Here is a 7,703-nt window from a genome sequence, read left to right on the forward strand (position 1 = left end):
CTGGAGCTCAGCATCTCTCTGGTCTTCAGCCTCAGCTTCCTCCCGGCGGCGCCGCCGCCCTGACCGCTCCTGCAAAGCCTCCCCCCCAAGCGCTGCAGGTAGAGCGTCTGCAGCCTCCCCGCCACCGACACCTCCTGCACATCCACCGTCTGGGTGAGCAGGCCCCGCCCCCGACCCCGCGGCGCCCCTCGCGGCCTCCTCCCGGCGGTCCCCGCTCTCCTGGCGCCTCCCACCGCCGCTCCTCTCTTTCTCCCTGCTCGCCTCCCGCGTGGGCGCCCCTCCTTCTCTGGATCCAGGAAGTGGCTGATGAATCCCGGGATGTCACCCTGGAATTGGTCAAAGTGCTCCTGATCCATTTCCTCAGCCGCTTGAAGGGCGGTAGACCCGGCATGAGGCTCGGCGCCATACGGCGCGACGTGGCCGGAATAGAAGACAGAGAAGGGGGCAGACGCACCGACACATTGGGTTGACTCCTCTACCGGGACTGAGGGGGCGGAGGAGGTGTGGGCCCACTGGTTTTCATTGTAGACAATGGATATGGGAACAAGTTGGGGATTTGTCTGTCCTAAAGTCTGGAGGGAGTTAATATCGATGGTTTGAAAGGAGGCAGGTGGAGGAGGAGGAGGAGGAGGAGGAGGTGCTGTCATTATTGGCAGCTCCTCCGTCTGAGTCCACGTGTTCTGTCCACCACTTGACTCAGTTTCCTTCCACAGTAAGGTGACTCCGTCCCTCATCTCTCTCCTCCATCGAGTGCAGCCGACCTCGCGCTCCTCGGGCTCCGTTTGCACCGCCACCTCCACCTCCGTGGCAGAGGTTTGCACCGCCACCTCAGTGGCAGAGGTTTGCACCGCCACCTCCACCTCCGTGGCAGAGGTTTGCACTGCCACCTCCGTGGCAGAGGTTTGCACCGCCGCCTCCACCTCCGTGGCAGAGGTCTGCACTGCCACCTCAGTGGCAGAGGTTTGCACCGCCGCCTCCACCTCGATGGCAGAGGTTTGCACCGTCGCATCCACCTCCATGGCAGAGGTTTGCACCGCTGCCTCTGTGGCAGAGGTTTGCACCGTCGCATCCACCACCGTGACAGAGGTTTGCACCGCCGCCTCCACCTCCATGACAAAGGTTTGCACCGCCGCCGCCATACAGTGGCCTACTTCCCCCTGAGGTCTTTGCTTCCTGTCGCTCCTCCTCACCTCCACCAGCCCGTCGATGCCCAGCCTGGCCGCCATAGAAATAGCTTGCTGCCTCTCCCACTCGCCCTCCCCGGCCATCTCTCCGGAGTAGAGCAGTTCCACCATGTGGCGGAGCGTCTGGGCGTCCAGGTCCTGGAACTCCACCGGCTGTGTCGTCCTGGCAGGCAACGGCGGCATGGAGGACAGGGAGGAGGAGAGGAGGGGGCTGACCGCTGATAAAACACAACTGTGAGCCGACACCGACGCCCCTGGAGGACAAGAGTGTCAGTAAGAGGAACAATATGAGATATAAACACAGGAGGTCCGAGAATGAGCCGTTGTTTCTTCAAGGTCATGTGATGTACCTTTGGCCTTGAGCAGGACGTCGCAGTACTGGCTGCACTCCTGCTGTCTCCGCAGCTCGGCGATGAGCAGGGATTTAAACCCCGGTCTCTGGTAGCACCACATATCTCCATCCACTTCAGAAGAGCTGCAGAGGAGAGAGCGAGGGGGGTGTTAGAATAGAAATACTTTAAAAATCCAAGAGGGCAAGTCTTGATTAATAGAGGAAATTGTCTTACTACAGTTTTCTTTGAAAACCTCAGAACATGGTGACGCTTCAAGCGCTCCCTTTAACCTTTGACCCTTCCTCACAGGGAAATCCGAGACCCCAGGTCGGGAAGTAGCCCGAGACAAACGTCTTCTGTTCACATCATAAAATTTGAATTTATTGATTTGCAGTGACAAACATGAAGCCAAAAATCATGAAATATTTGTAATATCAGCAATAACTCTGACTGCTTTATCTGGATAATGATCACTTTATACACATAATATTAGTTTATGTTGATACAATAAAGAAAATTCAACTCATCTTTAGCCTGTGTGTTGTTATTAGGACTTTTTGGCTTCGTTCTGTAAATCCTGTTCAAGTCAAACACCACCACTACCACATAAATACAATATTTTCAGGGGTGAAAATAACATATTACAAATAGTAATATTACTGTAAATCAGTAGCATATTGGGATACTTGCACCTGATTGGGTATGTTCTCTCAAAGTCTTTCTACTTTATGTATTCGGTGATAGATTATTTGAAGTTAAAGTAGTTTAGATAAGTGAATCCTGGGCAGGGCTTATGAATATTAAGATTACTAATGGAATTTCTGCTTTAAAATACTCGAGATCAATGCTGTGAGGTGGCCTTCTGCTTTAAGTGAATATATTTAAAATATGGGTTTAGGTGCGCCAAACTGTGCATTAAGTCAGTTTTACACCTTTGAACTGATTTCATTCGAGGCTTAATACCTTGCGATGCAATGCAATTTCCTATTACATACACGCAGATGGACTTTTATCTTATTTTATATAAAACAATGACAAAGCGCCACAAAATCAGACGCAAGCTGCAGTGATAACGTTTTTTTTCTTCTTCTTCTTCTGATTGTGTTTAAGTCCGATAGATGTCGGTTGTGTTGAAGTGCAGAGTTCACCTGGAGAAGCACATGCTGCTGCTGCTGCTGCTGGCAGCGAGCTAACGTCACTACAGGTGGATAAATGTGAATTCAGACCAGCTGTTTGTTAACTCATCATCTCCATCACAATAACGAGTCTGATCGCGCGTTTTGTTTTCTTCCGCAGGCTTCATCGTAGATATGTTGTTTTTAAAGTATGAAACATTTCCCTGCAGGTTAATCAATGTCGCGCTAAAACACGCTGCTGAACTTACCAGTTAGTAGGTTAACCAATCTCACGTTGATCCGCTCCTCTGCACCGAAAGAATGAAAAAATTTACATTTAGATTATTTTCCGATAAGCGGAGAGCGTTGCATTAACTTCTTTTTTTTCTTTTTTTTTTTTTTGATTTGAAGAGGTCAACCATGGGTCAGCGTGGCGCTTACCCTGACCGGGGCGGTAGTTTTCCGTTTGGCCACCAGAGGGCGGCAGCGAGAAGACTAGTCAGTCAAAGACGACAGAAGCAACATTAAGAGCAAGATGGTTCACTCCTCACACGTCCGCCTCCGTTAAAATACACAAAGAGCAGAATAATCACTGTGTTTGTAGAAGAAATACATTTGCTGAATACGGATACCACCGAGTGGATAGCAAAGGGAGCTCAATTATTCGATTTCAGTTCAAAAATATATTAAATTTGTTCCTAAAGCATTTTTCATGCAGGTTAAACGGGTCAGTTGTTTAAACACCGATAGATTTAATTTATTTTTAACTATACATTAGTTTTTTTTCAATTGTTTGAGTATACTGCATACATGTATTTATATACTACACATCTCAATATACTGTTAATACAATCCATGTGTACATTAAGATATGTTCAAGCAGTGATTTTCAACACTTTCTTTGACTATTGAAATTTGTGTCTCCTTTTTTACAGCAAACATCATTAGACAGGATTTAATTTGGAAAGATCTTGCTATATAGTCACCTTTTAACCTTTTCTCATGACTTTTATCATCAAGCAGGTTTTGCTCCTCCCGGAGATGGTGTGCGTGTTGTCACATGTCACATGGACATGGCCCCTTGCTCTCTTAATTCATTAGTACCTGTGGAGGGCTGTGGTTTGACACTATAAATGGCACATTCCCATTGCTGAAAATACTCTATTAGCAATCACCACTCAGCTCTGTCACAATCTGATTATTGATCAACCTCAAACTCAGACAGTGATATCAATAAATGCATTTAATGACATTTGTACCCATGTAAAGACAAATGTTTTCTTTTTTTAAACTAAGCTTGTTTGGTGGTGAAATTTGAAGTTACGTTTTGATGTAGTGATATATGATTAGTACAATACACAAGAAAAGATACATGAGGCATACGTTGATATGAAAATGTCCTGGTGTTGAACTTTAAAACCAGAGGTGAAATAAAGTAAACAACTGTACAGTATTCAAGGCATCTCAGAGGGTTTTATGGCTGGTTATGAGTGGTTCTATTTGTGGCCAACAAAGGATGGTTCCAACATTTGTTATCGTACATCAATAACATTAATGGTTGCATGGTCAGAGGTGTCACACAGGCTGGCATTGTGAGCTTTTTTGAGTCTGCAACACATTGCTATCATGTCAGTCTGTACACTGAATGTCCCTTTCGCAGTGAGGTTCCAGCTGAATAGACGAGCATTTCTTTTCTTTGTGAAAAGACAAAAAAAGACTATTACAGTTTGGCTGATGTTATATAGATGGAACGATCAGGTCAAGCAGACATTCATCATTTATGACATCAACAACAACGACTGTAATGTTGAAACATTTCCTCATTTGCGGATCACTAACTAACATTCATATTTGGATTCAAACAACTTACAAAAGTCCCAGTGAAAACATCGCATCATCAGTCTACATATGAATAATAATAAAAAAACAAGTGATTGCTGGATGAGGGAGGTTTCCGGTCTCCCATCAAGGCACCAGCTCATGATGTACAGGAATAAAAATCCATCTGGGCTCACGAGTTCATACACATCCCATAAAGGCTGGAGTCCAATGTGAAGGAAAGGTACAATCACACCACAGTTCTGTTTTGATCATGAGTCTTGTGTGGGTTTACAGAAAACAACCCATACCTTCACTTCACATCGTCCCGTTGTCCCTGTCCATGTCAAACAGGACTGACTCCAGCGGTGAGGAGGGAGCGAAAGCCTCCGACGAAGGTGGAGAGTTTCCCAGGTTCGGTCGAGGCCAGCGCTCATTGAACTTGACAAAGAAGTAGGGGTCTTTGAAGGGCCCGCCGTAGATGATGGCCTGCATCAGGTAGACAAGAGCAACGACCATGAAGCTGATGAGGAAGAAGGGGATGAACGGCCTCAGGTGATGCCAGGCCACCCCGAACCCGTAGCCCAGGCTGCTGAGCCCGCTCTGCTTGCCAGTGTGAGAAGTGTGGCGGGAGGAGTCTGGCACTGGAGTACGACCCGGCGACTCGTCATCTGAGTTTGAAGACGACGGACTCGGGACACCAAGGAAATCCATGTGTGAAAACACCAAACGGCAAAAATGATCCCGTTGTTTGCACTTGTCGCCACAGATCGGACTCCACGGATCACGAAGAAGGGAGCGAAAAGCCGAGCATGTTCTCCAAGCGGTTTGATTTCCCTACCTTATTATAAATAGTAGCTCTGGCTCACGGTGACTTATCAAAAGAGAATTTCCTCCCACACACAGTCCCTCCTCTGAGGCCATGTGTTTCTCTTCTTTCCCGGCAATGTTCTCCTCAGATGCTGTGTACAGTAGTTGAATGTCGCAGCTTCTATTTGAGCTTTAGAGAGATTGAGGGGAAATCAAGAACAGCGGGAGAGCCTTAAATAGATATGACACCGAATGACAGGACGCCGGGAAGGAGGGAGGGAGAATCTGCTGCGTTTGGCGGTTTCAGGTTTAAGGACGGGTGTGTGAGTGTACCAGCTGCGCAGGTTACAAACATTACACACACTCAACTAACACAGACAGGCACGCACACACACACACACACACACACAGACAGGCACACGCGCGCGCGCACACACACACACACACACACACACACACACACACACACACACACACACACACACACACACACACACACACACACACACACTGGTGAGTCAGAGATCTACATGAAGAAAAGCAATTTATGTTTCTCTGCAGCTCGACGGAGCTACGCACGATAACTGCCGCTGTCATGGAGGAGTTATCACACTGGAGTAGTGCAGTCAAAGGGCTGGAGTTAACCACCTCAACATGAAAACAAACCCAGGTGTATTTTGCAGGCGCTCCTGCAGGAGTCTGCACGTGGCCTCTGCTCCATGCAGAGATTCACACACTTCAAAACCTCAACTAATTGCACGAAAAAGCAGCTTTCACCTCCGAGCATTTCCTGTTTGGTGTATGTAAAGCACTTGGGAGTTAGACATACTGTGCACTCACGGGGTTAACCTCAACTTTCTGTCTGACGCAGTCTGGACCTTTTAGCGGATGCGGATGTGGGACACCTTCTAATAACTGTGACTGCAGATGCAGTTCAGTTCCTATGTGCGCCATGAATGATGTCCCGATGCATCCATCAGCCACCAGAAAGACGTAACTGCATGATGAGCAGCGGTGGCGTCCATAACAAATGTTTACAAATCTTCACTGACTTTGATAAAAACAGCTTTTCATTGCTGCTACCATCAACTCTGGCGTTGAGCTTCAGGTTGATTTCTTTCAATGCAGAGCAACAGATCGGTGTGAAGTTCAGTGGCAGCTCCATATCCCCCCGACTCTGGGATCAAACTCTCATCCTCTATGATAAAAGTATTTGCCGTCTCAAAGCAGGTTTCATCAGAGACCATTTAAAAGATGGCGCTGCCTGCCAGCAGTCCTGACCTCTAATAGCACCATTGAGCACTTGTGGCATCAGCCTGGCTGCTGGTTAAACGACGGGATTCATCCCCCAGCAGTGTGTGACCACGCTGACGAGGCGCTGCCGGGCTGTTGTGGTTGTTTATGTTTTTTTCCCACACAGTTTCTCATGGGTGCGAACCACATATTCAGCCCTGCTGCTCATCCTACAAATGCATGTTTCGGATATATGTGGCTCCATTCATAGGGGGATGGAATCAGGCTTTCCACCGCAGGATTCGTTGTCAAGAAACATTAGAAAGAAAATAAAGATGTCATCAGACAGACGTTTGATCACTTTTTGTCTTTATATTTGTTTCATGGCCAAAATCTAAACTTCTTTTCTTGACGAACACGACGTGTAGCTGACAGACCTTTTCACTCAAACAGCAAAACGTCCTTGTATTTTAGATTTATTAGTGGTAAACTGGAATATTTCAAGCTGTTTTGTTTTATTCATGTTAGCTTATAAGAGATGAAAGTCACATGTGGTATTTTAAAATATCACAATATTTAATTAAAAAGTTTTTCTAAACCAGAGGTTAAAGTTAAACAATTAACCTTTAATTAAAAATGCTTTTTAAAAATGTGACACATTTGACATTTTACTCAAACTGATCATTTGGACAGTTTGCCATGGACTTTATAAAAGCTACCCGATCTTTGACTTGATCTTTGTCTGTCAGAATTAATTAGTCTTGATAAAAATGAGGAGTTGGTCACATTCAGGTTCATCTTCAAATCGTCTCAGATGATTGGCCACGACTCCACATTTTCTTTTTTCCTTTTAACAATAAATGTCATGTTAACCTCGGGTCACATGCCAGCACATACACACCGAAGCCTCACTAATGTCAAACTCTCACACTCCGACATGTACTTGATGCCCCTCGTGATCGAGCAGCTGCTTCCTTGTGTTTGTGTGGGATGAATTACAGATACACCGCAGGTCCTCAAAGCCGCCAAGACGTTTTCACAACCTGAAGGAATCCTCACATGTTCCTCTGGCATCTCCGGTGTTTAACACAGTCACACTCCTGCACGTAACACCACCGAGTGTCAACATGTCGCTCTGTGTGTAACCGGAGAGGACGGCGGAGCTCAGATTGTCGTCGCTCAAGTCTTAAAATGCACCGTGCACCGCAGTG

Source organism: Lipophrys pholis (genome assembly GCF_963383615.2).
Source record: "Lipophrys pholis genome assembly, chromosome: 6".
NCBI lineage: Eukaryota > Metazoa > Chordata > Actinopteri > Blenniiformes > Blenniidae > Lipophrys > Lipophrys pholis.